The sequence below is a fragment of the Schistocerca piceifrons genome, unplaced genomic scaffold (genome assembly GCF_021461385.2).
Source record: "Schistocerca piceifrons isolate TAMUIC-IGC-003096 unplaced genomic scaffold, iqSchPice1.1 HiC_scaffold_1243, whole genome shotgun sequence".
NCBI classification, from domain to species: Eukaryota; Metazoa; Arthropoda; class Insecta; order Orthoptera; family Acrididae; genus Schistocerca; species Schistocerca piceifrons.
In genome coordinates, this window is record NW_025727063.1 from 24,445 (window position 1) to 52,173 (window position 27,729).

The 27,729-nt window shown below is 52.3% G+C and overlaps 58 non-coding genes across 58 annotated transcripts; 12 read left to right on the forward strand and 46 right to left on the reverse strand.

The window, feature by feature from the left end:
- Positions 1-751: 751 nt before the first annotated feature.
- Trnag-ucc lies at positions 752-823 on the forward strand. The gene has a single exon. It is a non-coding gene; the product is annotated as a tRNA-Gly (tRNA).
- A 276-nt stretch (positions 824-1,099) lies between these two features.
- Positions 1,100-1,181, reverse strand: Trnas-aga. The gene has a single exon. It is a non-coding gene; the product is annotated as a tRNA-Ser (tRNA).
- A 139-nt stretch (positions 1,182-1,320) lies between these two features.
- On the reverse strand, positions 1,321-1,393 carry Trnak-uuu. The gene has a single exon. It is a non-coding gene; the product is annotated as a tRNA-Lys (tRNA).
- Positions 1,394-1,689: 296 nt separating this feature from the next.
- Trnae-uuc lies at positions 1,690-1,761 on the reverse strand. Its single transcript has one exon. It is a non-coding gene; the product is annotated as a tRNA-Glu (tRNA).
- Positions 1,762-2,069: 308 nt separating this feature from the next.
- Trnam-cau lies at positions 2,070-2,142 on the reverse strand. Its single transcript has one exon. It is a non-coding gene; the product is annotated as a tRNA-Met (tRNA).
- A 979-nt stretch (positions 2,143-3,121) lies between these two features.
- Positions 3,122-3,193, forward strand: Trnag-ucc. The gene has a single exon. It is a non-coding gene; the product is annotated as a tRNA-Gly (tRNA).
- A 276-nt stretch (positions 3,194-3,469) lies between these two features.
- On the reverse strand, positions 3,470-3,551 carry Trnas-aga. Its single transcript has one exon. It is a non-coding gene; the product is annotated as a tRNA-Ser (tRNA).
- Positions 3,552-3,690: 139 nt separating this feature from the next.
- Positions 3,691-3,763, reverse strand: Trnak-uuu. Its single transcript has one exon. It is a non-coding gene; the product is annotated as a tRNA-Lys (tRNA).
- A 296-nt stretch (positions 3,764-4,059) lies between these two features.
- Positions 4,060-4,131, reverse strand: Trnae-uuc. Its single transcript has one exon. It is a non-coding gene; the product is annotated as a tRNA-Glu (tRNA).
- A 308-nt stretch (positions 4,132-4,439) lies between these two features.
- Trnam-cau lies at positions 4,440-4,512 on the reverse strand. The gene has a single exon. It is a non-coding gene; the product is annotated as a tRNA-Met (tRNA).
- Positions 4,513-5,488: 976 nt separating this feature from the next.
- Trnag-ucc lies at positions 5,489-5,560 on the forward strand. Its single transcript has one exon. It is a non-coding gene; the product is annotated as a tRNA-Gly (tRNA).
- Positions 5,561-5,836: 276 nt separating this feature from the next.
- Positions 5,837-5,918, reverse strand: Trnas-aga. Its single transcript has one exon. It is a non-coding gene; the product is annotated as a tRNA-Ser (tRNA).
- A 139-nt stretch (positions 5,919-6,057) lies between these two features.
- On the reverse strand, positions 6,058-6,130 carry Trnak-uuu. The gene has a single exon. It is a non-coding gene; the product is annotated as a tRNA-Lys (tRNA).
- A 296-nt stretch (positions 6,131-6,426) lies between these two features.
- Trnae-uuc lies at positions 6,427-6,498 on the reverse strand. The gene has a single exon. It is a non-coding gene; the product is annotated as a tRNA-Glu (tRNA).
- A 308-nt stretch (positions 6,499-6,806) lies between these two features.
- Trnam-cau lies at positions 6,807-6,879 on the reverse strand. The gene has a single exon. It is a non-coding gene; the product is annotated as a tRNA-Met (tRNA).
- A 977-nt stretch (positions 6,880-7,856) lies between these two features.
- Positions 7,857-7,928, forward strand: Trnag-ucc. The gene has a single exon. It is a non-coding gene; the product is annotated as a tRNA-Gly (tRNA).
- Positions 7,929-8,204: 276 nt separating this feature from the next.
- On the reverse strand, positions 8,205-8,286 carry Trnas-aga. The gene has a single exon. It is a non-coding gene; the product is annotated as a tRNA-Ser (tRNA).
- Positions 8,287-8,425: 139 nt separating this feature from the next.
- Trnak-uuu lies at positions 8,426-8,498 on the reverse strand. The gene has a single exon. It is a non-coding gene; the product is annotated as a tRNA-Lys (tRNA).
- Positions 8,499-8,794: 296 nt separating this feature from the next.
- On the reverse strand, positions 8,795-8,866 carry Trnae-uuc. The gene has a single exon. It is a non-coding gene; the product is annotated as a tRNA-Glu (tRNA).
- A 308-nt stretch (positions 8,867-9,174) lies between these two features.
- Trnam-cau lies at positions 9,175-9,247 on the reverse strand. Its single transcript has one exon. It is a non-coding gene; the product is annotated as a tRNA-Met (tRNA).
- Positions 9,248-10,224: 977 nt separating this feature from the next.
- On the forward strand, positions 10,225-10,296 carry Trnag-ucc. Its single transcript has one exon. It is a non-coding gene; the product is annotated as a tRNA-Gly (tRNA).
- Positions 10,297-10,572: 276 nt separating this feature from the next.
- Trnas-aga lies at positions 10,573-10,654 on the reverse strand. Its single transcript has one exon. It is a non-coding gene; the product is annotated as a tRNA-Ser (tRNA).
- Positions 10,655-10,793: 139 nt separating this feature from the next.
- Trnak-uuu lies at positions 10,794-10,866 on the reverse strand. The gene has a single exon. It is a non-coding gene; the product is annotated as a tRNA-Lys (tRNA).
- Positions 10,867-11,162: 296 nt separating this feature from the next.
- Positions 11,163-11,234, reverse strand: Trnae-uuc. Its single transcript has one exon. It is a non-coding gene; the product is annotated as a tRNA-Glu (tRNA).
- Positions 11,235-11,542: 308 nt separating this feature from the next.
- Positions 11,543-11,615, reverse strand: Trnam-cau. Its single transcript has one exon. It is a non-coding gene; the product is annotated as a tRNA-Met (tRNA).
- Positions 11,616-12,592: 977 nt separating this feature from the next.
- Positions 12,593-12,664, forward strand: Trnag-ucc. Its single transcript has one exon. It is a non-coding gene; the product is annotated as a tRNA-Gly (tRNA).
- Positions 12,665-12,940: 276 nt separating this feature from the next.
- Positions 12,941-13,022, reverse strand: Trnas-aga. Its single transcript has one exon. It is a non-coding gene; the product is annotated as a tRNA-Ser (tRNA).
- A 139-nt stretch (positions 13,023-13,161) lies between these two features.
- On the reverse strand, positions 13,162-13,234 carry Trnak-uuu. Its single transcript has one exon. It is a non-coding gene; the product is annotated as a tRNA-Lys (tRNA).
- A 296-nt stretch (positions 13,235-13,530) lies between these two features.
- Positions 13,531-13,602, reverse strand: Trnae-uuc. Its single transcript has one exon. It is a non-coding gene; the product is annotated as a tRNA-Glu (tRNA).
- A 308-nt stretch (positions 13,603-13,910) lies between these two features.
- Positions 13,911-13,983, reverse strand: Trnam-cau. The gene has a single exon. It is a non-coding gene; the product is annotated as a tRNA-Met (tRNA).
- Positions 13,984-14,959: 976 nt separating this feature from the next.
- Positions 14,960-15,031, forward strand: Trnag-ucc. Its single transcript has one exon. It is a non-coding gene; the product is annotated as a tRNA-Gly (tRNA).
- A 276-nt stretch (positions 15,032-15,307) lies between these two features.
- Positions 15,308-15,389, reverse strand: Trnas-aga. The gene has a single exon. It is a non-coding gene; the product is annotated as a tRNA-Ser (tRNA).
- A 139-nt stretch (positions 15,390-15,528) lies between these two features.
- On the reverse strand, positions 15,529-15,601 carry Trnak-uuu. The gene has a single exon. It is a non-coding gene; the product is annotated as a tRNA-Lys (tRNA).
- A 296-nt stretch (positions 15,602-15,897) lies between these two features.
- Positions 15,898-15,969, reverse strand: Trnae-uuc. Its single transcript has one exon. It is a non-coding gene; the product is annotated as a tRNA-Glu (tRNA).
- Positions 15,970-16,277: 308 nt separating this feature from the next.
- Trnam-cau lies at positions 16,278-16,350 on the reverse strand. The gene has a single exon. It is a non-coding gene; the product is annotated as a tRNA-Met (tRNA).
- Positions 16,351-17,327: 977 nt separating this feature from the next.
- On the forward strand, positions 17,328-17,399 carry Trnag-ucc. Its single transcript has one exon. It is a non-coding gene; the product is annotated as a tRNA-Gly (tRNA).
- A 276-nt stretch (positions 17,400-17,675) lies between these two features.
- Positions 17,676-17,757, reverse strand: Trnas-aga. Its single transcript has one exon. It is a non-coding gene; the product is annotated as a tRNA-Ser (tRNA).
- A 139-nt stretch (positions 17,758-17,896) lies between these two features.
- Trnak-uuu lies at positions 17,897-17,969 on the reverse strand. The gene has a single exon. It is a non-coding gene; the product is annotated as a tRNA-Lys (tRNA).
- A 296-nt stretch (positions 17,970-18,265) lies between these two features.
- On the reverse strand, positions 18,266-18,337 carry Trnae-uuc. Its single transcript has one exon. It is a non-coding gene; the product is annotated as a tRNA-Glu (tRNA).
- Positions 18,338-18,645: 308 nt separating this feature from the next.
- On the reverse strand, positions 18,646-18,718 carry Trnam-cau. The gene has a single exon. It is a non-coding gene; the product is annotated as a tRNA-Met (tRNA).
- Positions 18,719-19,696: 978 nt separating this feature from the next.
- Positions 19,697-19,768, forward strand: Trnag-ucc. The gene has a single exon. It is a non-coding gene; the product is annotated as a tRNA-Gly (tRNA).
- A 276-nt stretch (positions 19,769-20,044) lies between these two features.
- Positions 20,045-20,126, reverse strand: Trnas-aga. Its single transcript has one exon. It is a non-coding gene; the product is annotated as a tRNA-Ser (tRNA).
- Positions 20,127-20,265: 139 nt separating this feature from the next.
- Positions 20,266-20,338, reverse strand: Trnak-uuu. Its single transcript has one exon. It is a non-coding gene; the product is annotated as a tRNA-Lys (tRNA).
- Positions 20,339-20,634: 296 nt separating this feature from the next.
- On the reverse strand, positions 20,635-20,706 carry Trnae-uuc. The gene has a single exon. It is a non-coding gene; the product is annotated as a tRNA-Glu (tRNA).
- A 308-nt stretch (positions 20,707-21,014) lies between these two features.
- On the reverse strand, positions 21,015-21,087 carry Trnam-cau. The gene has a single exon. It is a non-coding gene; the product is annotated as a tRNA-Met (tRNA).
- A 977-nt stretch (positions 21,088-22,064) lies between these two features.
- On the forward strand, positions 22,065-22,136 carry Trnag-ucc. The gene has a single exon. It is a non-coding gene; the product is annotated as a tRNA-Gly (tRNA).
- A 276-nt stretch (positions 22,137-22,412) lies between these two features.
- Positions 22,413-22,494, reverse strand: Trnas-aga. Its single transcript has one exon. It is a non-coding gene; the product is annotated as a tRNA-Ser (tRNA).
- Positions 22,495-22,633: 139 nt separating this feature from the next.
- Trnak-uuu lies at positions 22,634-22,706 on the reverse strand. The gene has a single exon. It is a non-coding gene; the product is annotated as a tRNA-Lys (tRNA).
- Positions 22,707-23,002: 296 nt separating this feature from the next.
- Positions 23,003-23,074, reverse strand: Trnae-uuc. Its single transcript has one exon. It is a non-coding gene; the product is annotated as a tRNA-Glu (tRNA).
- Positions 23,075-23,382: 308 nt separating this feature from the next.
- On the reverse strand, positions 23,383-23,455 carry Trnam-cau. Its single transcript has one exon. It is a non-coding gene; the product is annotated as a tRNA-Met (tRNA).
- Positions 23,456-24,433: 978 nt separating this feature from the next.
- On the forward strand, positions 24,434-24,505 carry Trnag-ucc. The gene has a single exon. It is a non-coding gene; the product is annotated as a tRNA-Gly (tRNA).
- A 276-nt stretch (positions 24,506-24,781) lies between these two features.
- Trnas-aga lies at positions 24,782-24,863 on the reverse strand. The gene has a single exon. It is a non-coding gene; the product is annotated as a tRNA-Ser (tRNA).
- Positions 24,864-25,002: 139 nt separating this feature from the next.
- Positions 25,003-25,075, reverse strand: Trnak-uuu. Its single transcript has one exon. It is a non-coding gene; the product is annotated as a tRNA-Lys (tRNA).
- A 296-nt stretch (positions 25,076-25,371) lies between these two features.
- Trnae-uuc lies at positions 25,372-25,443 on the reverse strand. The gene has a single exon. It is a non-coding gene; the product is annotated as a tRNA-Glu (tRNA).
- Positions 25,444-25,751: 308 nt separating this feature from the next.
- On the reverse strand, positions 25,752-25,824 carry Trnam-cau. Its single transcript has one exon. It is a non-coding gene; the product is annotated as a tRNA-Met (tRNA).
- Positions 25,825-26,801: 977 nt separating this feature from the next.
- On the forward strand, positions 26,802-26,873 carry Trnag-ucc. Its single transcript has one exon. It is a non-coding gene; the product is annotated as a tRNA-Gly (tRNA).
- A 276-nt stretch (positions 26,874-27,149) lies between these two features.
- On the reverse strand, positions 27,150-27,231 carry Trnas-aga. Its single transcript has one exon. It is a non-coding gene; the product is annotated as a tRNA-Ser (tRNA).
- Positions 27,232-27,370: 139 nt separating this feature from the next.
- Trnak-uuu lies at positions 27,371-27,443 on the reverse strand. The gene has a single exon. It is a non-coding gene; the product is annotated as a tRNA-Lys (tRNA).
- Positions 27,444-27,729: the final 286 nt, after the last annotated feature.

Here is a 27,729-nt window from a genome sequence, read left to right on the forward strand (position 1 = left end):
GTTCAGAAATAGCATACGACCGTTCAAGTACGGTCTATTGCGTGCTGCGTGTATGGTTCCTCTCACAGCGAATCCTGCTATACATTCCTGAGGCTGACGCAGCTCAGGCGAGGAATCGGCGCGGCAGCATTATAGCGAGAACAGCAGAACGATGCATCGGCCGGGAATCGAACCCGGGCCGTCCGCATGCTAAGCGAGCATTCACCAATTTTTTTTTTTCTTCTCATTTCTTTCGTTGCATTTGTTGGGGGCGGACGTCCGATGGCGCCCGTTCAAGTTCATCGTTGACTCGGTCTTTTATTACAGAGGGCAGATAACTCTCAGACCGAACACGCTGAGCTATCGTGCCGGCAAGCCTTAAGATTATGAGACTTACGCGCTGCCTACTGCACTACTGAGGCACATGCCATTGAACCAGCGATGCTCGTCAAGCTGCCCGTGCTTCCCGAGCACTTTTCTGCAGGGGAAAGTGGGATTGCCACCCAGCGACGTCGGATACAACCGAAAAAAGTGCTACACACGCGGAGTGCTCCACTACACTGCCTTAAAACGAATGCTCATCTCTATCGTGTGAGTAACCTTGCGGCCGCGGCGACTAGTCTTGCCCAAAGACGCAGCGTGCGTGGAGGCGCTACCCGAATGCGTGTGGATGCACCCTCCTACCTCGAAAAGCGCCTGCAGCTACTATCACCGTGGGCCGCTGCTGGCGGGCAGGAAGCCGACACAGCGGGGCGTTGCGAGCAGCGGCTGTGCGGTGGTGGTGTAATGGTGAGCATAGTTGCCTTCCAAGCAGTTGATCCGGGTTCGATTCCCGGCCACCGCAAATGGCGCTAGTTTTTTTCGTATGAGTATGTGAGCCAGGTGCTGTTAAATGAAGGTTTTTTTCGTCGTAGCTCCACGCAGACCATCCTGTAGTATGTCCCGACTTGTCCCGACTTTGCTCGGCTGACGCGAAAGCTGACGCTTGGAATTCGCCCTTATCAAAAGGACAGGCACTATAAACGGCTGTGAGAGGCGAGGTGTGGAGAGGTACCAAAACGACAGGCAATCTGCGAAATTTTCTGCTCGTTGTTCTTAAACAAAAAAAAGAAAAATCCGACGCAGTCGGTAGGACTCGAACCTACGCTCCCAGAGGGAATCTGATTTCTAGTCAGACGCCTTAACCACTCGGCCACGACTGCTCGTAACCTAAGTTTCCCTGGAATCGTGAAAAATCCAACCGGTCTGCGCAGAATGTTGACAGGAAACGAACTCCGTGCACTGATTACGGCAGGGCTACCATCGCTACGAGACGAGCCATTACGGAAACGTTAAAATCTTCGCCCGGACAGGGACTTGAACCCTGGACCCTTAGGTTAAAAGCCTAATGCTCTACCGACTGAGCTATCCGGGCTCACGCTCGTTGTGGATGGAGCGGCTGCAAGCAATGTAAATAACTGGAACGCGTGTGTAGGCGTACTACGGTAATTTCTGGCTTCTGGCGCAACTGGCGACTTCACCGACTTCCCACTGACGCTGGTAGCAGCCCAACCACGGACCAGTGCCTCTTCTCCCTTTATTCCGGTGCCGACAGTAATTGCATCATGTGCCTGTTTTCCCCGATTACGTTCGGTCGAAGCTTCGGAAGGTGGGCGACAAACGACAGTTCGAAGGCCAAAACATGGAGCGTTGTGTGCGCAAAAACTTCCGTTCCGGTACCGGGAATCGAACCCGGGCCTCCTGGGTGAAAGCCAGGTATCCTAGCCACTAGACCACACCGGATTTGCTCGATAAGCGTGAGGTTTTCTCCGTCTCCTCTCGTATTTCGTGCTGAATCTGGACTCAGTGCAGTTCTCCGTTTGCGAGCATATTTGCGCCTACAGACTGGCATGGCGCACAGCCCGAAATTGACTATTCATTATTTTACTCCTAATAAGGGAGGAGAAAGATCAAAGTTGTACGTTGTCATAATTGGAAATAAACGTATTGACGCTGAGGCGTAGACTCCTTATGGATAACGAACGACAATTAAGTTCGTTCCCTAGCAACAGCAACGCCGTTAATTCAGCCATGATGTACAGCAAATTAAATGCCCCAGGTGAGGATCGAACTCACGACCTTAAGATTATGAGACTTACGCGCTACCTACTGCGCTACCGAGGCACGTTGCAAGTAACGTTACAGGAAACTTGGTAAGTCTCTCATATTAGAGATAGACAGTTCGCGCTTTCTCAAGAATCTGTTGTGTTGCTACACGTGCTTTCCCTACTTGCTAGATTAAACTGCTGCCGCAGTTTTTTCAACGGAACGCAGCACTGCCCGAGGTTACAGTACATCGCCCTTGCGGCACCTGAACACAGCGGCCTGTTGGGACAGGCCGACGTCAGAGTTCAGAAATAGCATACGACCGTTCAAGTACGGTCTATTGCGTGCTGCGTGTATGGTTCCTCTCACAGCGAATCCTGCTATACATTCCTGAGGCTGACGCAGCTCAGGCGAGGAATCGGCGCGGCAGCATTATAGCGAGAACAGCAGAACGATGCATCGGCCGGGAATCGAACCCGGGCCGTCCGCATGCTAAGCGAGCATTCACCAATTTTTTTTTTTTTTCTTCTCATTTCTTTCGTTGCATTTGTTGGGGGCGGACGTCCGATGGCGCCCGTTCAAGTTCATCGTTGACTCGGTCTTTTATTACAGAGGGCAGATAACTCTCAGACCGAACACGCTGAGCTATGTTGCCGGCAAGCCTTAAGATTATGAGACTTACGCGCTGCCTACTGCACTACTGAGGCACATGCCATTGAACCAGCGATGCTCGTCAAGCTGCCCGTGCTTCCCGAGCACTTTTCTGCAGGGGAAAGTGGGATTGCCACCCAGCGACGTCGGATACAACCGAAAAAAGTGCTACACACGCGGAGTGCTCCACTACACTGCCTTAAAACGAATGCTCATCTCTATCGTGTGAGTAACCTTGCGGCCGCGGCGACTAGTCTTGCCCAAAGACGCAGCGTGCGTGGAGGCGCTACCCGAATGCGTGTGGATGCACCCTCCTACCTCGAAAAGCGCCTGCAGCTACTATCACCGTGGGCCGCTGCTGGCGGGCAGGAAGCCGACACAGCGGGGCGTTGCGAGCAGCGGCTGTGCGGTGGTGGTGTAATGGTGAGCATAGTTGCCTTCCAAGCAGTTGATCCGGGTTCGATTCCCGGCCACCGCAAATGGCGCTAGTTTTTTTCGTATGAGTATGTGAGCCAGGTGCTGTTAAATGAAGGTTTTTTTCGTCGTAGCTCCACGCAGACCATCCTGTAGTATGTCCCGACTTGTCCCGACTTTGCTCGGCTGACGCGAAAGCTGACGCTTGGAATTCGCCCTTATCAAAAGGACAGGCACTATAAACGGCTGTGAGAGGCGAGGTGTGGAGAGGTACCAAAACGACAGGCAATCTGCGAAATTTTCTGCTCGTTGTTCTTAAACAAAAAAAAGAAAAATCCGACGCAGTCGGTAGGACTCGAACCTACGCTCCCAGAGGGAATCTGATTTCTAGTCAGACGCCTTAACCACTCGGCCACGACTGCTCGTAACCCAAGTTTCCCTGGAATCGTGAAAAATCCAACCGGTCTGCGCAGAATGTTGACAGGAAACGAACTCCGTGCACTGATTACGGCAGGGCTACCATCGCTACGAGACGAGCCATTACGGAAACGTTAAAATATTCGCCCGGACAGGGACTTGAACCCTGGACCCTTAGGTTAAAAGCCTAATGCTCTACCGACTGAGCTATCCGGGCTCACGCTCGTTGTGGATGGAGCGGCTGCAAGCAATGTAAATAACTGGAACGCGTGTGTAGGCGTACTACGGTAATTTCTGGCTTCTGGCGCAACTGGCGACTTCACCGACTTCCCACTGACGCTGGTAGCAGCCCAACCACGGACCAGTGCCTCTTCTCCCTTTATTCCGGTGCCGACAGTAATTGCATCATGTGCCTGTTTTCCCCGATTACGTTCGGTCGAAGCTTCGGAAGGTGGGCGACAAACGACAGTTCGAAGGCCAAAACATGGAGCGTTGTGTGCGCAAAAACTTCCGTTCCGGTACCGGGAATCGAACCCGGGCCTCCTGGGTGAAAGCCAGGTATCCTAGCCACTAGACCACACCGGATTTGCTCGATAAGCGTGAGGTTTTCTCCGTCTCCTCTCGTATTTCGTGCTGAATCTGGACTCAGTGCAGTTCTCCGTTTGCGAGCATATTTGCGCCTACAGACTGGCATGGCGCACAGCCCGAAATTGACTATTCATTATTTTACTCCTAACAAGGGAGGAGAAAGATCAAAGTTGTACGTTGTCATAATTGGAAATAAACGTATTGACGCTGAGGCGTAGACTCCTTATGGATAACGAACGACAATTAAGTTCGTTCCCTAGCAACAGCAACGCCGTTAATTCAGCCATGATGTACAGCAAATTAAATGCCCCGGGTGAGGATCGAACTCACGACCTTAAGATTATGAGACTTACGCGCTACCTACTGCGCTACCGAGGCACGTTGCAAGTAACGTTACAGGAAACTTGGTAAGTCTCTCATATTAGAGATAGACAGTTCGCGCTTTCTCAAGAATCTGTTGTGTTGCTACACGTGCTTTCCCTACTTGCTAGATTAAACTGCTGCCGCAGTTTTTTCAACGGAACGCAGCACTGCCCGAGGTTACAGTACATCGCCCTTGCGGCACCTGAACACAGCGGCCTGTTGGGACAGGCCGACGTCAGAGTTCAGAAATAGCATACGACCGTTCAAGTACGGTCTATTGCGTGCTGCGTGTATGGTTCCTCTCACAGCGAATCCTGCTATACATTCCTGAGGCTGACGCAGCTCAGGCGAGGAATCGGCGCGGCAGCATTATAGCGAGAACAGCAGAACGATGCATCGGCCGGGAATCGAACCCGGGCCGTCCGCATGCTAAGCGAGCATTCACCAATTTTTTTTTTTCTTCTCATTTCTTTCGTTGCATTTGTTGGGGGCGGACGTCCGATGGCGCCCGTTCAAGTTCATCGTTGACTCGGTCTTTTATTACAGAGGGCAGATAACTCTCAGACCGAACACGCTGAGCTATCGTGCCGGCAAGCCTTAAGATTATGAGACTTACGCGCTGCCTACTGCACTACTGAGGCACATGCCATTGAACCAGCGATGCTCGTCAAGCTGCCCGTGCTTCCCGAGCACTTTTCTGCAGGGGAAAGTGGGATTGCCACCCAGCGACGTCGGATACAACCGAAAAAAGTGCTACACACGCGGAGTGCTCCACTACACTGCCTTAAAACGAATGCTCATCTCTATCGTGTGAGTAACCTTGCGGCCGCGGCGACTAGTCTTGCCCAAAGACGCAGCGTGCGTGGAGGCGCTACCCGAATGCGTGTGGATGCACCCTCCTACCTCGAAAAGCGCCTGCAGCTACTATCACCGTGGGCCGCTGCTGGCGGGCAGGAAGCCGACACAGCGGGGCGTTGCGAGCAGCGGCTGTGCGGTGGTGGTGTAATGGTGAGCATAGTTGCCTTCCAAGCAGTTGATCCGGGTTCGATTCCCGGCCACCGCAAATGGCGCTAGTTTTTTTCGTATGAGTATGTGAGCCAGGTGCTGTTAAATGAAGGTTTTTTTCGTCGTAGCTCCACGCAGACCATCCTGTAGTATGTCCCGACTTGTCCCGACTTTGCTCGGCTGACGCGAAAGCTGACGCTTGGAATTCGCCCTTATCAAAAGGACAGGCACTATAAACGGCTGTGAGAGGCGAGGTGTGGAGAGGTACCAAAACGACAGGCAATCTGCGAAATTTTCTGCTCGTTGTTCTTAAACAAAAAAAAGAAAAATCCGACGCAGTCGGTAGGACTCGAACCTACGCTCCCAGAGGGAATCTGATTTCTAGTCAGACGCCTTAACCACTCGGCCACGACTGCTCGTAACCCAAGTTTCCCTGGAATCGTGAAAAATCCAACCGGTCTGCGCAGAATGTTGACAGGAAACGAACTCCGTGCACTGATTACGGCAGGGCTACCATCGCTACGAGACGAGCCATTACGGAAACGTTAAAATCTTCGCCCGGACAGGGACTTGAACCCTGGACCCTTAGGTTAAAAGCCTAATGCTCTACCGACTGAGCTATCCGGGCTCACGCTCGTTGTGGATGGAGCGGCTGCAAGCAATGTAAATAACTGGAACGCGTGTGTAGGCGTACTACGGTAATTTCTGGCTTCTGGCGCAACTGGCGACTTCACCGACTTCCCACTGACGCTGGTAGCAGCCCAACCACGGACCAGTGCCTCTTCTCCCTTTATTCCGGTGCCGACAGTAATTGCATCATGTGCCTGTTTTCCCCGATTACGTTCGGTCGAAGCTTCGGAAGGTGGGCGACAAACGACAGTTCGAAGGCCAAAACATGGAGCGTTGTGTGCGCAAAAACTTCCGTTCCGGTACCGGGAATCGAACCCGGGCCTCCTGGGTGAAAGCCAGGTATCCTAGCCACTAGACCACACCGGATTTGCTCGATAAGCGTGAGGTTTTCTCCGTCTCCTCTCGTATTTCGTGCTGAATCTGGACTCAGTGCAGTTCTCCGTTTGCGAGCATATTTGCGCCTACAGACTGGCATGGCGCACAGCCCGAAATTGACTATTCATTATTTTACTCCTAACAAGGGAGGAGAAAGATCAAAGTTGTACGTTGTCATAATTGGAAATAAACGTATTGACGCTGAGGCGTAGACTCCTTATGGATAACGAACGACAATTAAGTTCGTTCCCTAGCAACAGCAACGCCGTTAATTCAGCCATGATGTACAGCAAATTAAATGCCCCGGGTGAGGATCGAACTCACGACCTTAAGATTATGAGACTTACGCGCTACCTACTGCGCTACCGAGGCACGTTGCAAGTAACGTTACAGGAAACTTGGTAAGTCTCTCATATTAGAGATAGACAGTTCGCGCTTTCTCAAGAATCTGTTGTGTTGCTACACGTGCTTTCCCTACTTGCTAGATTAAACTGCTGCCGCAGTTTTTTCAACGGAACGCAGCACTGCCCGAGGTTACAGTACATCGCCCTTGCGGCACCTGAACACAGCGGCCTGTTGGGACAGGCCGACGTCAGAGTTCAGAAATAGCATACGACCGTTCAAGTACGGTCTATTGCGTGCTGCGTGTATGGTTCCTCTCACAGCGAATCCTGCTATACATTCCTGAGGCTGACGCAGCTCAGGCGAGGAATCGGCGCGGCAGCATTATAGCGAGAACAGCAGAACGATGCATCGGCCGGGAATCGAACCCGGGCCGTCCGCATGCTAAGCGAGCATTCACCAATTTTTTTTTTTTCTTCTCATTTCTTTCGTTGCATTTGTTGGGGGCGGACGTCCGATGGCGCCCGTTCAAGTTCATCGTTGACTCGGTCTTTTATTACAGAGGGCAGATAACTCTCAGACCGAACACGCTGAGCTATCGTGCCGGCAAGCCTTAAGATTATGAGACTTACGCGCTGCCTACTGCACTACTGAGGCACATGCCATTGAACCAGCGATGCTCGTCAAGCTGCCCGTGCTTCCCGAGCACTTTTCTGCAGGGGAAAGTGGGATTGCCACCCAGCGACGTCGGATACAACCGAAAAAAGTGCTACACACGCGGAGTGCTCCACTACACTGCCTTAAAACGAATGCTCATCTCTATCGTGTGAGTAACCTTGCGGCCGCGGCGACTAGTCTTGCCCAAAGACGCAGCGTGCGTGGAGGCGCTACCCGAATGCGTGTGGATGCACCCTCCTACCTCGAAAAGCGCCTGCAGCTACTATCACCGTGGGCCGCTGCTGGCGGGCAGGAAGCCGACACAGCGGGGCGTTGCGAGCAGCGGCTGTGCGGTGGTGGTGTAATGGTGAGCATAGTTGCCTTCCAAGCAGTTGATCCGGGTTCGATTCCCGGCCACCGCAAATGGCGCTAGTTTTTTTCGTATGAGTATGTGAGCCAGGTGCTGTTAAATGAAGGTTTTTTTCGTCGTAGCTCCACGCAGACCATCCTGTAGTATGTCCCGACTTGTCCCGACTTTGCTCGGCTGACGCGAAAGCTGACGCTTGGAATTCGCCCTTATCAAAAGGACAGGCACTATAAACGGCTGTGAGAGGCGAGGTGTGGAGAGGTACCAAAACGACAGGCAATCTGCGAAATTTTCTGCTCGTTGTTCTTAAACAAAAAAAAGAAAAATCCGACGCAGTCGGTAGGACTCGAACCTACGCTCCCAGAGGGAATCTGATTTCTAGTCAGACGCCTTAACCACTCGGCCACGACTGCTCGTAACCTAAGTTTCCCTGGAATCGTGAAAAATCCAACCGGTCTGCGCAGAATGTTGACAGGAAACGAACTCCGTGCACTGATTACGGCAGGGCTACCATCGCTACGAGACGAGCCATTACGGAAACGTTAAAATCTTCGCCCGGACAGGGACTTGAACCCTGGACCCTTAGGTTAAAAGCCTAATGCTCTACCGACTGAGCTATCCGGGCTCACGCTCGTTGTGGATGGAGCGGCTGCAAGCAATGTAAATAACTGGAACGCGTGTGTAGGCGTACTACGGTAATTTCTGGCTTCTGGCGCAACTGGCGACTTCACCGACTTCCCACTGACGCTGGTAGCAGCCCAACCACGGACCAGTGCCTCTTCTCCCTTTATTCCGGTGCCGACAGTAATTGCATCATGTGCCTGTTTTCCCCGATTACGTTCGGTCGAAGCTTCGGAAGGTGGGCGACAAACGACAGTTCGAAGGCCAAAACATGGAGCGTTGTGTGCGCAAAAACTTCCGTTCCGGTACCGGGAATCGAACCCGGGCCTCCTGGGTGAAAGCCAGGTATCCTAGCCACTAGACCACACCGGATTTGCTCGATAAGCGTGAGGTTTTCTCCGTCTCCTCTCGTATTTCGTGCTGAATCTGGACTCAGTGCAGTTCTCCGTTTGCGAGCATATTTGCGCCTACAGACTGGCATGGCGCACAGCCCGAAATTGACTATTCATTATTTTACTCCTAATAAGGGAGGAGAAAGATCAAAGTTGTACGTTGTCATAATTGGAAATAAACGTATTGACGCTGAGGCGTAGACTCCTTATGGATAACGAACGACAATTAAGTTCGTTCCCTAGCAACAGCAACGCCGTTAATTCAGCCATGATGTACAGCAAATTAAATGCCCCGGGTGAGGATCGAACTCACGACCTTAAGATTATGAGACTTACGCGCTACCTACTGCGCTACCGAGGCACGTTGCAAGTAACGTTACAGGAAACTTGGTAAGTCTCTCATATTAGAGATAGACAGTTCGCGCTTTCTCAAGAATCTGTTGTGTTGCTACACGTGCTTTCCCTACTTGCTAGATTAAACTGCTGCCGCAGTTTTTTCAACGGAACGCAGCACTGCCCGAGGTTACAGTACATCGCCCTTGCGGCACCTGAACACAGCGGCCTGTTGGGACAGGCCGACGTCAGAGTTCAGAAATAGCATACGACCGTTCAAGTACGGTCTATTGCGTGCTGCGTGTATGGTTCCTCTCACAGCGAATCCTGCTATACATTCCTGAGGCTGACGCAGCTCAGGCGAGGAATCGGCGCGGCAGCATTATAGCGAGAACAGCAGAACGATGCATCGGCCGGGAATCGAACCCGGGCCGTCCGCATGCTAAGCGAGCATTCACCAATTTTTTTTTTTTCTTCTCATTTCTTTCGTTGCATTTGTTGGGGGCGGACGTCCGATGGCGCCCGTTCAAGTTCATCGTTGACTCGGTCTTTTATTACAGAGGGCAGATAACTCTCAGACCGAACACGCTGAGCTATAGTGCCGGCAAGCCTTAAGATTATGAGACTTACGCGCTGCCTACTGCACTACTGAGGCACATGCCATTGAACCAGCGATGCTCGTCAAGCTGCCCGTGCTTCCCGAGCACTTTTCTGCAGGGGAAAGTGGGATTGCCACCCAGCGACGTCGGATACAACCGAAAAAAGTGCTACACACGCGGAGTGCTCCACTACACTGCCTTAAAACGAATGCTCATCTCTATCGTGTGAGTAACCTTGCGGCCGCGGCGACTAGTCTTGCCCAAAGACGCAGCGTGCGTGGAGGCGCTACCCGAATGCGTGTGGATGCACCCTCCTACCTCGAAAAGCGCCTGCAGCTACTATCACCGTGGGCCGCTGCTGGCGGGCAGGAAGCCGACACAGCGGGGCGTTGCGAGCAGCGGCTGTGCGGTGGTGGTGTAATGGTGAGCATAGTTGCCTTCCAAGCAGTTGATCCGGGTTCGATTCCCGGCCACCGCAAATGGCGCTAGTTTTTTTCGTATGAGTATGTGAGCCGGGTGCTGTTAAATGAAGGTTTTTTTCGTCGTAGCTCCACGCAGACCATCCTGTAGTATGTCCCGACTTGTCCCGACTTTGCTCGGCTGACGCGAAAGCTGACGCTTGGAATTCGCCCTTATCAAAAGGACAGGCACTATAAACGGCTGTGAGAGGCGAGGTGTGGAGAGGTACCAAAACGACAGGCAATCTGCGAAATTTTCTGCTCGTTGTTCTTAAACAAAAAAAAGAAAAATCCGACGCAGTCGGTAGGACTCGAACCTACGCTCCCAGAGGGAATCTGATTTCTAGTCAGACGCCTTAACCACTCGGCCACGACTGCTCGTAACCCAAGCTTCCCTGGAATCGTGAAAAATCCAACCGGTCTGCGCAGAATGTTGACAGGAAACGAACTCCGTGCACTGATTACGGCAGGGCTACCATCGCTACGAGACGAGCCATTACGGAAACGTTAAAATCTTCGCCCGGACAGGGACTTGAACCCTGGACCCTTAGGTTAAAAGCCTAATGCTCTACCGACTGAGCTATCCGGGCTCACGCTCGTTGTGGATGGAGCGGCTGCAAGCAATGTAAATAACTGGAACGCGTGTGTAGGCGTACTACGGTAATTTCTGGCTTCTGGCGCAACTGGCGACTTCACCGACTTCCCACTGACGCTGGTAGCAGCCCAACCACGGACCAGTGCCTCTTCTCCCTTTATTCCGGTGCCGACAGTAATTGCATCATGTGCCTGTTTTCCCCGATTACGTTCGGTCGAAGCTTCGGAAGGTGGGCGACAAACGACAGTTCGAAGGCCAAAACATGGAGCGTTGTGTGCGCAAAAACTTCCGTTCCGGTACCGGGAATCGAACCCGGGCCTCCTGGGTGAAAGCCAGGTATCCTAGCCACTAGACCACACCGGATTTGCTCGATAAGCGTGAGGTTTTCTCCGTCTCCTCTCGTATTTCGTGCTGAATCTGGACTCAGTGCAGTTCTCCGTTTGCGAGCATATTTGCGCCTACAGACTGGCATGGCGCACAGCCCGAAATTGACTATTCATTATTTTACTCCTAATAAGGGAGGAGAAAGATCAAAGTTGTACGTTGTCATAATTGGAAATAAACGTATTGACGCTGAGGCGTAGACTCCTTATGGATAACGAACGACAATTAAGTTCGTTCCCTAGCAACAGCAACGCCGTTAATTCAGCCATGATGTACAGCAAATTAAATGCCCCGGGTGAGGATCGAACTCACGACCTTAAGATTATGAGACTTACGCGCTACCTACTGCGCTACCGAGGCACGTTGCAAGTAACGTTACAGGAAACTTGGTAAGTCTCTCATATTAGAGATAGACAGTTCGCGCTTTCTCAAGAATCTGTTGTGTTGCTACACGTGCTTTCCCTACTTGCTAGATTAAACTGCTGCCGCAGTTTTTTCAACGGAACGCAGCACTGCCCGAGGTTACAGTACATCGCCCTTGCGGCACCTGAACACAGCGGCCTGTTGGGACAGGCCGACGTCAGAGTTCAGAAATAGCATACGACCGTTCAAGTACGGTCTATTGCGTGCTGCGTGTATGGTTCCTCTCACAGCGAATCCTGCTATACATTCCTGAGGCTGACGCAGCTCAGGCGAGGAATCGGCGCGGCAGCATTATAGCGAGAACAGCAGAACGATGCATCGGCCGGGAATCGAACCCGGGCCGTCCGCATGCTAAGCGAGCATTCACCAATTTTTTTTTTTTCTTCTCATTTCTTTCGTTGCATTTGTTGGGGGCGGACGTCCGATGGCGCCCGTTCAAGTTCATCGTTGACTCGGTCTTTTATTACAGAGGGCAGATAACTCTCAGACCGAACACGCTGAGCTATAGTGCCGGCAAGCCTTAAGATTATGAGACTTACGCGCTGCCTACTGCACTACTGAGGCACATGCCATTGAACCAGCGATGCTCGTCAAGCTGCCCGTGCTTCCCGAGCACTTTTCTGCAGGGGAAAGTGGGATTGCCACCCAGCGACGTCGGATACAACCGAAAAAAGTGCTACACACGCGGAGTGCTCCACTACACTGCCTTAAAACGAATGCTCATCTCTATCGTGTGAGTAACCTTGCGGCCGCGGCGACTAGTCTTGCCCAAAGACGCAGCGTGCGTGGAGGCGCTACCCGAATGCGTGTGGATGCACCCTCCTACCTCGAAAAGCGCCTGCAGCTACTATCACCGTGGGCCGCTGCTGGCGGGCAGGAAGCCGACACAGCGGGGCGTTGCGAGCAGCGGCTGTGCGGTGGTGGTGTAATGGTGAGCATAGTTGCCTTCCAAGCAGTTGATCCGGGTTCGATTCCCGGCCACCGCAAATGGCGCTAGTTTTTTTCGTATGAGTATGTGAGCCGGGTGCTGTTAAATGAAGGTTTTTTTCGTCGTAGCTCCACGCAGACCATCCTGTAGTATGTCCCGACTTGTCCCGACTTTGCTCGGCTGACGCGAAAGCTGACGCTTGGAATTCGCCCTTATCAAAAGGACAGGCACTATAAACGGCTGTGAGAGGCGAGGTGTGGAGAGGTACCAAAACGACAGGCAATCTGCGAAATTTTCTGCTCGTTGTTCTTAAACAAAAAAAAGAAAAATCCGACGCAGTCGGTAGGACTCGAACCTACGCTCCCAGAGGGAATCTGATTTCTAGTCAGACGCCTTAACCACTCGGCCACGACTGCTCGTAACCCAAGCTTCCCTGGAATCGTGAAAAATCCAACCGGTCTGCGCAGAATGTTGACAGGAAACGAACTCCGTGCACTGATTACGGCAGGGCTACCATCGCTACGAGACGAGCCATTACGGAAACGTTAAAATCTTCGCCCGGACAGGGACTTGAACCCTGGACCCTTAGGTTAAAAGCCTAATGCTCTACCGACTGAGCTATCCGGGCTCACGCTCGTTGTGGATGGAGCGGCTGCAAGCAATGTAAATAACTGGAACGCGTGTGTAGGCGTACTACGGTAATTTCTGGCTTCTGGCGCAACTGGCGACTTCACCGACTTCCCACTGACGCTGGTAGCAGCCCAACCACGGACCAGTGCCTCTTCTCCCTTTATTCCGGTGCCGACAGTAATTGCATCATGTGCCTGTTTTCCCCGATTACGTTCGGTCGAAGCTTCGGAAGGTGGGCGACAAACGACAGTTCGAAGGCCAAAACATGGAGCGTTGTGTGCGCAAAAACTTCCGTTCCGGTACCGGGAATGGAACCCGGGCCTCCTGGGTGAAAGCCAGGTATCCTAGCCACTAGACCACACCGGATTTGCTCGATAAGCGTGAGGTTTTCTCCGTCTCCTCTCGTATTTCGTGCTGAATCTGGACTCAGTGCAGTTCTCCGTTTGCGAGCATATTTGCGCCTACAGACTGGCATGGCGCACAGCCCGAAATTGACTATTCATTATTTTACTCCTAACAAGGGAGGAGAAAGATCAAAGTTGTACGTTGTCATAATTGGAAATAAACGTATTGACGCTGAGGCGTAGACTCCTTATGGATAACGAACGACAATTAAGTTCGTTCCCTAGCAACAGCAACGCCGTTAATTCAGCCATGATGTACAGCAAATTAAATGCCCCGGGTGAGGATCGAACTCACGACCTTAAGACTATGAGACTTACGCGCTACCTACTGCGCTACCGAGGCACGTTGCAAGTAACGTTACAGGAAACTTGGTAAGTCTCTCATATTAGAGATAGACAGTTCGCGCTTTCTCAAGAATCTGTTGTGTTGCTACACGTGCTTTCCCTACTTGCTAGATTAAACTGCTGCCGCAGTTTTTTCAACGGAACGCAGCACTGCCCGAGGTTACAGTACATCGCCCTTGCGGCACCTGAACACAGCGGCCTGTTGGGACAGGCCGACGTCAGAGTTCAGAAATAGCATACGACCGTTCAAGTACGGTCTATTGCGTGCTGCGTGTATGGTTCCTCTCACAGCGAATCCTGCTATACATTCCTGAGGCTGACGCAGCTCAGGCGAGGAATCGGCGCGGCAGCATTATAGCGAGAACAGCAGAACGATGCATCGGCCGGGAATCGAACCCGGGCCGTCCGCATGCTAAGCGAGCATTCACCAATTTTTTTTTTTCTTCTCATTTCTTTCGTTGCATTTGTTGGGGGCGGACGTCCGATGGCGCCCGTTCAAGTTCATCGTTGACTCGGTCTTTTATTACAGAGGGCAGATAACTCTCAGACCGAACACGCTGAGCTATCGTGCCGGCAAGCCTTAAGATTATGAGACTTACGCGCTGCCTACTGCACTACTGAGGCACATGCCATTGAACCAGCGATGCTCGTCAAGCTGCCCGTGCTTCCCGAGCACTTTTCTGCAGGGGAAAGTGGGATTGCCACCCAGCGACGTCGGATACAACCGAAAAAAGTGCTACACACGCGGAGTGCTCCACTACACTGCCTTAAAACGAATGCTCATCTCTATCGTGTGAGTAACCTTGCGGCCGCGGCGACTAGTCTTGCCCAAAGACGCAGCGTGCGTGGAGGCGCTACCCGAATGCGTGTGGATGCACCCTCCTACCTCGAAAAGCGCCTGCAGCTACTATCACCGTGGGCCGCTGCTGGCGGGCAGGAAGCCGACACAGCGGGGCGTTGCGAGCAGCGGCTGTGCGGTGGTGGTGTAATGGTGAGCATAGTTGCCTTCCAAGCAGTTGATCCGGGTTCGATTCCCGGCCACCGCAAATGGCGCTAGTTTTTTTCGTATGAGTATGTGAGCCAGGTGCTGTTAAATGAAGGTTTTTTTCGTCGTAGCTCCACGCAGACCATCCTGTAGTATGTCCCGACTTGTCCCGACTTTGCTCGGCTGACGCGAAAGCTGACGCTTGGAATTCGCCCTTATCAAAAGGACAGGCACTATAAACGGCTGTGAGAGGCGAGGTGTGGAGAGGTACCAAAACGACAGGCAATCTGCGAAATTTTCTGCTCGTTGTTCTTAAACAAAAAAAAGAAAAATCCGACGCAGTCGGTAGGACTCGAACCTACGCTCCCAGAGGGAATCTGATTTCTAGTCAGACGCCTTAACCACTCGGCCACGACTGCTCGTAACCTAAGTTTCCCTGGAATCGTGAAAAATCCAACCGGTCTGCGCAGAATGTTGACAGGAAACGAACTCCGTGCACTGATTACGGCAGGGCTACCATCGCTACGAGACGAGCCATTACGGAAACGTTAAAATCTTCGCCCGGACAGGGACTTGAACCCTGGACCCTTAGGTTAAAAGCCTAATGCTCTACCGACTGAGCTATCCGGGCTCACGCTCGTTGTGGATGGAGCGGCTGCAAGCAATGTAAATAACTGGAACGCGTGTGTAGGCGTACTACGGTAATTTCTGGCTTCTGGCGCAACTGGCGACTTCACCGACTTCCCACTGACGCTGGTAGCAGCCCAACCACGGACCAGTGCCTCTTCTCCCTTTATTCCGGTGCCGACAGTAATTGCATCATGTGCCTGTTTTCCCCGATTACGTTCGGTCGAAGCTTCGGAAGGTGGGCGACAAACGACAGTTCGAAGGCCAAAACATGGAGCGTTGTGTGCGCAAAAACTTCCGTTCCGGTACCGGGAATCGAACCCGGGCCTCCTGGGTGAAAGCCAGGTATCCTAGCCACTAGACCACACCGGATTTGCTCGATAAGCGTGAGGTTTTCTCCGTCTCCTCTCGTATTTCGTGCTGAATCTGGACTCAGTGCAGTTCTCCGTTTGCGAGCATATTTGCGCCTACAGACTGGCATGGCGCACAGCCCGAAATTGACTATTCATTATTTTACTCCTAATAAGGGAGGAGAAAGATCAAAGTTGTACGTTGTCATAATTGGAAATAAACGTATTGACGCTGAGGCGTAGACTCCTTATGGATAACGAACGACAATTAAGTTCGTTCCCTAGCAACAGCAACGCCGTTAATTCAGCCATGATGTACAGCAAATTAAATGCCCCGGGTGAGGATCGAACTCACGACCTTAAGATTATGAGACTTACGCGCTACCTACTGCGCTACCGAGGCACGTTGCAAGTAACGTTACAGGAAACTTGGTAAGTCTCTCATATTAGAGATAGACAGTTCGCGCTTTCTCAAGAATCTGTTGTGTTGCTACACGTGCTTTCCCTACTTGCTAGATTAAACTGCTGCCGCAGTTTTTTCAACGGAACGCAGCACTGCCCGAGGTTACAGTACATCGCCCTTGCGGCACCTGAACACAGCGGCCTGTTGGGACAGGCCGACGTCAGAGTTCAGAAATAGCATACGACCGTTCAAGTACGGTCTATTGCGTGCTGCGTGTATGGTTCCTCTCACAGCGAATCCTGCTATACATTCCTGAGGCTGACGCAGCTCAGGCGAGGAATCGGCGCGGCAGCATTATAGCGAGAACAGCAGAACGATGCATCGGCCGGGAATCGAACCCGGGCCGTCCGCATGCTAAGCGAGCATTCACCAATTTTTTTTTTTTCTTCTCATTTCTTTCGTTGCATTTGTTGGGGGCGGACGTCCGATGGCGCCCGTTCAAGTTCATCGTTGACTCGGTCTTTTATTACAGAGGGCAGATAACTCTCAGACCGAACACGCTGAGCTATAGTGCCGGCAAGCCTTAAGATTATGAGACTTACGCGCTGCCTACTGCACTACTGAGGCACATGCCATTGAACCAGCGATGCTCGTCAAGCTGCCCGTGCTTCCCGAGCACTTTTCTGCAGGGGAAAGTGGGATTGCCACCCAGCGACGTCGGATACAACCGAAAAAAGTGCTACACACGCGGAGTGCTCCACTACACTGCCTTAAAACGAATGCTCATCTCTATCGTGTGAGTAACCTTGCGGCCGCGGCGACTAGTCTTGCCCAAAGACGCAGCGTGCGTGGAGGCGCTACCCGAATGCGTGTGGATGCACCCTCCTACCTCGAAAAGCGCCTGCAGCTACTATCACCGTGGGCCGCTGCTGGCGGGCAGGAAGCCGACACAGCGGGGCGTTGCGAGCAGCGGCTGTGCGGTGGTGGTGTAATGGTGAGCATAGTTGCCTTCCAAGCAGTTGATCCGGGTTCGATTCCCGGCCACCGCAAATGGCGCTAGTTTTTTTCGTATGAGTATGTGAGCCGGGTGCTGTTAAATGAAGGTTTTTTTCGTCGTAGCTCCACGCAGACCATCCTGTAGTATGTCCCGACTTGTCCCGACTTTGCTCGGCTGACGCGAAAGCTGACGCTTGGAATTCGCCCTTATCAAAAGGACAGGCACTATAAACGGCTGTGAGAGGCGAGGTGTGGAGAGGTACCAAAACGACAGGCAATCTGCGAAATTTTCTGCTCGTTGTTCTTAAACAAAAAAAAGAAAAATCCGACGCAGTCGGTAGGACTCGAACCTACGCTCCCAGAGGGAATCTGATTTCTAGTCAGACGCCTTAACCACTCGGCCACGACTGCTCGTAACCCAAGCTTCCCTGGAATCGTGAAAAATCCAACCGGTCTGCGCAGAATGTTGACAGGAAACGAACTCCGTGCACTGATTACGGCAGGGCTACCATCGCTACGAGACGAGCCATTACGGAAACGTTAAAATCTTCGCCCGGACAGGGACTTGAACCCTGGACCCTTAGGTTAAAAGCCTAATGCTCTACCGACTGAGCTATCCGGGCTCACGCTCGTTGTGGATGGAGCGGCTGCAAGCAATGTAAATAACTGGAACGCGTGTGTAGGCGTACTACGGTAATTTCTGGCTTCTGGCGCAACTGGCGACTTCACCGACTTCCCACTGACGCTGGTAGCAGCCCAACCACGGACCAGTGCCTCTTCTCCCTTTATTCCGGTGCCGACAGTAATTGCATCATGTGCCTGTTTTCCCCGATTACGTTCGGTCGAAGCTTCGGAAGGTGGGCGACAAACGACAGTTCGAAGGCCAAAACATGGAGCGTTGTGTGCGCAAAAACTTCCGTTCCGGTACCGGGAATCGAACCCGGGCCTCCTGGGTGAAAGCCAGGTATCCTAGCCACTAGACCACACCGGATTTGCTCGATAAGCGTGAGGTTTTCTCCGTCTCCTCTCGTATTTCGTGCTGAATCTGGACTCAGTGCAGTTCTCCGTTTGCGAGCATATTTGCGCCTACAGACTGGCATGGCGCACAGCCCGAAATTGACTATTCATTATTTTACTCCTAACAAGGGAGGAGAAAGATCAAAGTTGTACGTTGTCATAATTGGAAATAAACGTATTGACGCTGAGGCGTAGACTCCTTATGGATAACGAACGACAATTAAGTTCGTTCCCTAGCAACAGCAACGCCGTTAATTCAGCCATGATGTACAGCAAATTAAATGCCCCGGGTGAGGATCGAACTCACGACCTTAAGACTATGAGACTTACGCGCTACCTACTGCGCTACCGAGGCACGTTGCAAGTAACGTTACAGGAAACTTGGTAAGTCTCTCATATTAGAGATAGACAGTTCGCGCTTTCTCAAGAATCTGTTGTGTTGCTACACGTGCTTTCCCTACTTGCTAGATTAAACTGCTGCCGCAGTTTTTTCAACGGAACGCAGCACTGCCCGAGGTTACAGTACATCGCCCTTGCGGCACCTGAACACAGCGGCCTGTTGGGACAGGCCGACGTCAGAGTTCAGAAATAGCATACGACCGTTCAAGTACGGTCTATTGCGTGCTGCGTGTATGGTTCCTCTCACAGCGAATCCTGCTATACATTCCTGAGGCTGACGCAGCTCAGGCGAGGAATCGGCGCGGCAGCATTATAGCGAGAACAGCAGAACGATGCATCGGCCGGGAATCGAACCCGGGCCGTCCGCATGCTAAGCGAGCATTCACCAATTTTTTTTTTTTTCTTCTCATTTCTTTCGTTGCATTTGTTGGGGGCGGACGTCCGATGGCGCCCGTTCAAGTTCATCGTTGACTCGGTCTTTTATTACAGAGGGCAGATAACTCTCAGACCGAACACGCTGAGCTATGTTGCCGGCAAGCCTTAAGATTATGAGACTTACGCGCTGCCTACTGCACTACTGAGGCACATGCCATTGAACCAGCGATGCTCGTCAAGCTGCCCGTGCTTCCCGAGCACTTTTCTGCAGGGGAAAGTGGGATTGCCACCCAGCGACGTCGGATACAACCGAAAAAAGTGCTACACACGCGGAGTGCTCCACTACACTGCCTTAAAACGAATGCTCATCTCTATCGTGTGAGTAACCTTGCGGCCGCGGCGACTAGTCTTGCCCAAAGACGCAGCGTGCGTGGAGGCGCTACCCGAATGCGTGTGGATGCACCCTCCTACCTCGAAAAGCGCCTGCAGCTACTATCACCGTGGGCCGCTGCTGGCGGGCAGGAAGCCGACACAGCGGGGCGTTGCGAGCAGCGGCTGTGCGGTGGTGGTGTAATGGTGAGCATAGTTGCGTTCCAAGCAGTTGATCCGGGTTCGATTCCCGGCCACCGCAAATGGCGCTAGTTTTTTTCGTATGAGTATGTGAGCCAGGTGCTGTTAAATGAAGGTTTTTTTCGTCGTAGCTCCACGCAGACCATCCTGTAGTATGTCCCGACTTGTCCCGACTTTGCTCGGCTGACGCGAAAGCTGACGCTTGGAATTCGCCCTTATCAAAAGGACAGGCACTATAAACGGCTGTGAGAGGCGAGGTGTGGAGAGGTACCAAAACGACAGGCAATCTGCGAAATTTTCTGCTCGTTGTTCTTAAACAAAAAAAAGAAAAATCCGACGCAGTCGGTAGGACTCGAACCTACGCTCCCAGAGGGAATCTGATTTCTAGTCAGACGCCTTAACCACTCGGCCACGACTGCTCGTAACCCAAGTTTCCCTGGAATCGTGAAAAATCCAACCGGTCTGCGCAGAATGTTGACAGGAAACGAACTCCGTGCACTGATTACGGCAGGGCTACCATCGCTACGAGACGAGCCATTACGGAAACGTTAAAATCTTCGCCCGGACAGGGACTTGAACCCTGGACCCTTAGGTTAAAAGCCTAATGCTCTACCGACTGAGCTATCCGGGCTCACGCTCGTTGTGGATGGAGCGGCTGCAAGCAATGTAAATAACTGGAACGCGTGTGTAGGCGTACTACGGTAATTTCTGGCTTCTGGCGCAACTGGCGACTTCACCGACTTCCCACTGACGCTGGTAGCAGCCCAACCACGGACCAGTGCCTCTTCTCCCTTTATTCCGGTGCCGACAGTAATTGCATCATGTGCCTGTTTTCCCCGATTACGTTCGGTCGAAGCTTCGGAAGGTGGGCGACAAACGACAGTTCGAAGGCCAAAACATGGAGCGTTGTGTGCGCAAAAACTTCCGTTCCGGTACCGGGAATCGAACCCGGGCCTCCTGGGTGAAAGCCAGGTATCCTAGCCACTAGACCACACCGGATTTGCTCGATAAGCGTGAGGTTTTCTCCGTCTCCTCTCGTATTTCGTGCTGAATCTGGACTCAGTGCAGTTCTCCGTTTGCGAGCATATTTGCGCCTACAGACTGGCATGGCGCACAGCCCGAAATTGACTATTCATTATTTTACTCCTAACAAGGGAGGAGAAAGATCAAAGTTGTACGTTGTCATAATTGGAAATAAACGTATTGACGCTGAGGCGTAGACTCCTTATGGATAACGAACGACAATTAAGTTCGTTCCCTAGCAACAGCAACGCCGTTAATTCAGCCATGATGTACAGCAAATTAAATGCCCCGGGTGAGGATCGAACTCACGACCTTAAGATTATGAGACTTACGCGCTACCTACTGCGCTACCGAGGCACGTTGCAAGTAACGTTACAGGAAACTTGGTAAGTCTCTCATATTAGAGATAGACAGTTCGCGCTTTCTCAAGAATCTGTTGTGTTGCTACACGTGCTTTCCCTACTTGCTAGATTAAACTGCTGCCGCAGTTTTTTCAACGGAACGCAGCACTGCCCGAGGTTACAGTACATCGCCCTTGCGGCACCTGAACACAGCGGCCTGTTGGGACAGGCCGACGTCAGAGTTCAGAAATAGCATACGACCGTTCAAGTACGGTCTATTGCGTGCTGCGTGTATGGTTCCTCTCACAGCGAATCCTGCTATACATTCCTGAGGCTGACGCAGCTCAGGCGAGGAATCGGCGCGGCAGCATTATAGCGAGAACAGCAGAACGATGCATCGGCCGGGAATCGAACCCGGGCCGTCCGCATGCTAAGCGAGCATTCACCAATTTTTTTTTTTTCTTCTCATTTCTTTCGTTGCATTTGTTGGGGGCGGACGTCCGATGGCGCCCGTTCAAGTTCATCGTTGACTCGGTCTTTTATTACAGAGGGCAGATAACTCTCAGACCGAACACGCTGAGCTATCGTGCCGGCAAGCCTTAAGATTATGAGACTTACGCGCTGCCTACTGCACTACTGAGGCACATGCCATTGAACCAGCGATGCTCGTCAAGCTGCCCGTGCTTCCCGAGCACTTTTCTGCAGGGGAAAGTGGGATTGCCACCCAGCGACGTCGGATACAACCGAAAAAAGTGCTACACACGCGGAGTGCTCCACTACACTGCCTTAAAACGAATGCTCATCTCTATCGTGTGAGTAACCTTGCGGCCGCGGCGACTAGTCTTGCCCAAAGACGCAGCGTGCGTGGAGGCGCTACCCGAATGCGTGTGGATGCACCCTCCTACCTCGAAAAGCGCCTGCAGCTACTATCACCGTGGGCCGCTGCTGGCGGGCAGGAAGCCGACACAGCGGGGCGTTGCGAGCAGCGGCTGTGCGGTGGTGGTGTAATGGTGAGCATAGTTGCCTTCCAAGCAGTTGATCCGGGTTCGATTCCCGGCCACCGCAAATGGCGCTAGTTTTTTTCGTATGAGTATGTGAGCCGGGTGCTGTTAAATGAAGGTTTTTTTCGTCGTAGCTCCACGCAGACCATCCTGTAGTATGTCCCGACTTGTCCCGACTTTGCTCGGCTGACGCGAAAGCTGACGCTTGGAATTCGCCCTTATCAAAAGGACAGGCACTATAAACGGCTGTGAGAGGCGAGGTGTGGAGAGGTACCAAAACGACAGGCAATCTGCGAAATTTTCTGCTCGTTGTTCTTAAACAAAAAAAAGAAAAATCCGACGCAGTCGGTAGGACTCGAACCTACGCTCCCAGAGGGAATCTGATTTCTAGTCAGACGCCTTAACCACTCGGCCACGACTGCTCGTAACCCAAGCTTCCCTGGAATCGTGAAAAATCCAACCGGTCTGCGCAGAATGTTGACAGGAAACGAACTCCGTGCACTGATTACGGCAGGGCTACCATCGCTACGAGACGAGCCATTACGGAAACGTTAAAATCTTCGCCCGGACAGGGACTTGAACCCTGGACCCTTAGGTTAAAAGCCTAATGCTCTACCGACTGAGCTATCCGGGCTCACGCTCGTTGTGGATGGAGCGGCTGCAAGCAATGTAAATAACTGGAACGCGTGTGTAGGCGTACTACGGTAATTTCTGGCTTCTGGCGCAACTGGCGACTTCACCGACTTCCCACTGACGCTGGTAGCAGCCCAACCACGGACCAGTGCCTCTTCTCCCTTTATTCCGGTGCCGACAGTAATTGCATCATGTGCCTGTTTTCCCCGATTACGTTCGGTCGAAGCTTCGGAAGGTGGGCGACAAACGACAGTTCGAAGGCCAAAACATGGAGCGTTGTGTGCGCAAAAACTTCCGTTCCGGTACCGGGAATGGAACCCGGGCCTCCTGGGTGAAAGCCAGGTATCCTAGCCACTAGACCACACCGGATTTGCTCGATAAGCGTGAGGTTTTCTCCGTCTCCTCTCGTATTTCGTGCTGAATCTGGACTCAGTGCAGTTCTCCGTTTGCGAGCATATTTGCGCCTACAGACTGGCATGGCGCACAGCCCGAAATTGACTATTCATTATTTTACTCCTAACAAGGGAGGAGAAAGATCAAAGTTGTACGTTGTCATAATTGGAAATAAACGTATTGACGCTGAGGCGTAGACTCCTTATGGATAACGAACGACAATTAAGTTCGTTCCCTAGCAACAGCAACGCCGTTAATTCAGCCATGATGTACAGCAAATTAAATGCCCCGGGTGAGGATCGAACTCACGACCTTAAGACTATGAGACTTACGCGCTACCTACTGCGCTACCGAGGCACGTTGCAAGTAACGTTACAGGAAACTTGGTAAGTCTCTCATATTAGAGATAGACAGTTCGCGCTTTCTCAAGAATCTGTTGTGTTGCTACACGTGCTTTCCCTACTTGCTAGATTAAACTGCTGCCGCAGTTTTTTCAACGGAACGCAGCACTGCCCGAGGTTACAGTACATCGCCCTTGCGGCACCTGAACACAGCGGCCTGTTGGGACAGGCCGACGTCAGAGTTCAGAAATAGCATACGACCGTTCAAGTACGGTCTATTGCGTGCTGCGTGTATGGTTCCTCTCACAGCGAATCCTGCTATACATTCCTGAGGCTGACGCAGCTCAGGCGAGGAATCGGCGCGGCAGCATTATAGCGAGAACAGCAGAACGATGCATCGGCCGGGAATCGAACCCGGGCCGTCCGCATGCTAAGCGAGCATTCACCAATTTTTTTTTTTTTCTTCTCATTTCTTTCGTTGCATTTGTTGGGGGCGGACGTCCGATGGCGCCCGTTCAAGTTCATCGTTGACTCGGTCTTTTATTACAGAGGGCAGATAACTCTCAGACCGAACACGCTGAGCTATGTTGCCGGCAAGCCTTAAGATTATGAGACTTACGCGCTGCCTACTGCACTACTGAGGCACATGCCATTGAACCAGCGATGCTCGTCAAGCTGCCCGTGCTTCCCGAGCACTTTTCTGCAGGGGAAAGTGGGATTGCCACCCAGCGACGTCGGATACAACCGAAAAAAGTGCTACACACGCGGAGTGCTCCACTACACTGCCTTAAAACGAATGCTCATCTCTATCGTGTGAGTAACCTTGCGGCCGCGGCGACTAGTCTTGCCCAAAGACGCAGCGTGCGTGGAGGCGCTACCCGAATGCGTGTGGATGCACCCTCCTACCTCGAAAAGCGCCTGCAGCTACTATCACCGTGGGCCGCTGCTGGCGGGCAGGAAGCCGACACAGCGGGGCGTTGCGAGCAGCGGCTGTGCGGTGGTGGTGTAATGGTGAGCATAGTTGCCTTCCAAGCAGTTGATCCGGGTTCGATTCCCGGCCACCGCAAATGGCGCTAGTTTTTTTCGTATGAGTATGTGAGCCAGGTGCTGTTAAATGAAGGTTTTTTTCGTCGTAGCTCCACGCAGACCATCCTGTAGTATGTCCCGACTTGTCCCGACTTTGCTCGGCTGACGCGAAAGCTGACGCTTGGAATTCGCCCTTATCAAAAGGACAGGCACTATAAACGGCTGTGAGAGGCGAGGTGTGGAGAGGTACCAAAACGACAGGCAATCTGCGAAATTTTCTGCTCGTTGTTCTTAAACAAAAAAAAGAAAAATCCGACGCAGTCGGTAGGACTCGAACCTACGCTCCCAGAGGGAATCTGATTTCTAGTCAGACGCCTTAACCACTCGGCCACGACTGCTCGTAACCCAAGTTTCCCTGGAATCGTGAAAAATCCAACCGGTCTGCGCAGAATGTTGACAGGAAACGAACTCCGTGCACTGATTACGGCAGGGCTACCATCGCTACGAGACGAGCCATTACGGAAACGTTAAAATCTTCGCCCGGACAGGGACTTGAACCCTGGACCCTTAGGTTAAAAGCCTAATGCTCTACCGACTGAGCTATCCGGGCTCACGCTCGTTGTGGATGGAGCGGCTGCAAGCAATGTAAATAACTGGAACGCGTGTGTAGGCGTACTACGGTAATTTCTGGCTTCTGGCGCAACTGGCGACTTCACCGACTTCCCACTGACGCTGGTAGCAGCCCAACCACGGACCAGTGCCTCTTCTCCCTTTATTCCGGTGCCGACAGTAATTGCATCATGTGCCTGTTTTCCCCGATTACGTTCGGTCGAAGCTTCGGAAGGTGGGCGACAAACGACAGTTCGAAGGCCAAAACATGGAGCGTTGTGTGCGCAAAAACTTCCGTTCCGGTACCGGGAATCGAACCCGGGCCTCCTGGGTGAAAGCCAGGTATCCTAGCCACTAGACCACACCGGATTTGCTCGATAAGCGTGAGGTTTTCTCCGTCTCCTCTCGTATTTCGTGCTGAATCTGGACTCAGTGCAGTTCTCCGTTTGCGAGCATATTTGCGCCTACAGACTGGCATGGCGCACAGCCCGAAATTGACTATTCATTATTTTACTCCTAACAAGGGAGGAGAAAGATCAAAGTTGTACGTTGTCATAATTGGAAATAAACGTATTGACGCTGAGGCGTAGACTCCTTATGGATAACGAACGACAATTAAGTTCGTTCCCTAGCAACAGCAACGCCGTTAATTCAGCCATGATGTACAGCAAATTAAATGCCCCGGGTGAGGATCGAACTCACGACCTTAAGATTATGAGACTTACGCGCTACCTACTGCGCTACCGAGGCACGTTGCAAGTAACGTTACAGGAAACTTGGTAAGTCTCTCATATTAGAGATAGACAGTTCGCGCTTTCTCAAGAATCTGTTGTGTTGCTACACGTGCTTTCCCTACTTGCTAGATTAAACTGCTGCCGCAGTTTTTTCAACGGAACGCAGCACTGCCCGAGGTTACAGTACATCGCCCTTGCGGCACCTGAACACAGCGGCCTGTTGGGACAGGCCGACGTCAGAGTTCAGAAATAGCATACGACCGTTCAAGTACGGTCTATTGCGTGCTGCGTGTATGGTTCCTCTCACAGCGAATCCTGCTATACATTCCTGAGGCTGACGCAGCTCAGGCGAGGAATCGGCGCGGCAGCATTATAGCGAGAACAGCAGAACGATGCATCGGCCGGGAATCGAACCCGGGCCGTCCGCATGCTAAGCGAGCATTCACCAATTTTTTTTTTTTCTTCTCATTTCTTTCGTTGCATTTGTTGGGGGCGGACGTCCGATGGCGCCCGTTCAAGTTCATCGTTGACTCGGTCTTTTATTACAGAGGGCAGATAACTCTCAGACCGAACACGCTGAGCTATCGTGCCGGCAAGCCTTAAGATTATGAGACTTACGCGCTGCCTACTGCACTACTGAGGCACATGCCATTGAACCAGCGATGCTCGTCAAGCTGCCCGTGCTTCCCGAGCACTTTTCTGCAGGGGAAAGTGGGATTGCCACCCAGCGACGTCGGATACAACCGAAAAAAGTGCTACACACGCGGAGTGCTCCACTACACTGCCTTAAAACGAATGCTCATCTCTATCGTGTGAGTAACCTTGCGGCCGCGGCGACTAGTCTTGCCCAAAGACGCAGCGTGCGTGGAGGCGCTACCCGAATGCGTGTGGATGCACCCTCCTACCTCGAAAAGCGCCTGCAGCTACTATCACCGTGGGCCGCTGCTGGCGGGCAGGAAGCCGACACAGCGGGGCGTTGCGAGCAGCGGCTGTGCGGTGGTGGTGTAATGGTGAGCATAGTTGCCTTCCAAGCAGTTGATCCGGGTTCGATTCCCGGCCACCGCAAATGGCGCTAGTTTTTTTCGTATGAGTATGTGAGCCAGGTGCTGTTAAATGAAGGTTTTTTTCGTCGTAGCTCCACGCAGACCATCCTGTAGTATGTCCCGACTTGTCCCGACTTTGCTCGGCTGACGCGAAAGCTGACGCTTGGAATTCGCCCTTATCAAAAGGACAGGCACTATAAACGGCTGTGAGAGGCGAGGTGTGGAGAGGTACCAAAACGACAGGCAATCTGCGAAATTTTCTGCTCGTTGTTCTTAAACAAAAAAAAGAAAAATCCGACGCAGTCGGTAGGACTCGAACCTACGCTCCCAGAGGGAATCTGATTTCTAGTCAGACGCCTTAACCACTCGGCCACGACTGCTCGTAACCCAAGTTTCCCTGGAATCGTGAAAAATCCAACCGGTCTGCGCAGAATGTTGACAGGAAACGAACTCCGTGCACTGATTACGGCAGGGCTACCATCGCTACGAGACGAGCCATTACGGAAACGTTAAAATCTTCGCCCGGACAGGGACTTGAACCCTGGACCCTTAGGTTAAAAGCCTAATGCTCTACCGACTGAGCTATCCGGGCTCACGCTCGTTGTGGATGGAGCGGCTGCAAGCAATGTAAATAACTGGAACGCGTGTGTAGGCGTACTACGGTAATTTCTGGCTTCTGGCGCAACTGGCGACTTCACCGACTTCCCACTGACGCTGGTAGCAGCCCAACCACGGACCAGTGCCTCTTCTCCCTTTATTCCGGTGCCGACAGTAATTGCATCATGTGCCTGTTTTCCCCGATTACGTTCGGTCGAAGCTTCGGAAGGTGGGCGACAAACGACAGTTCGAAGGCCAAAACATGGAGCGTTGTGTGCGCA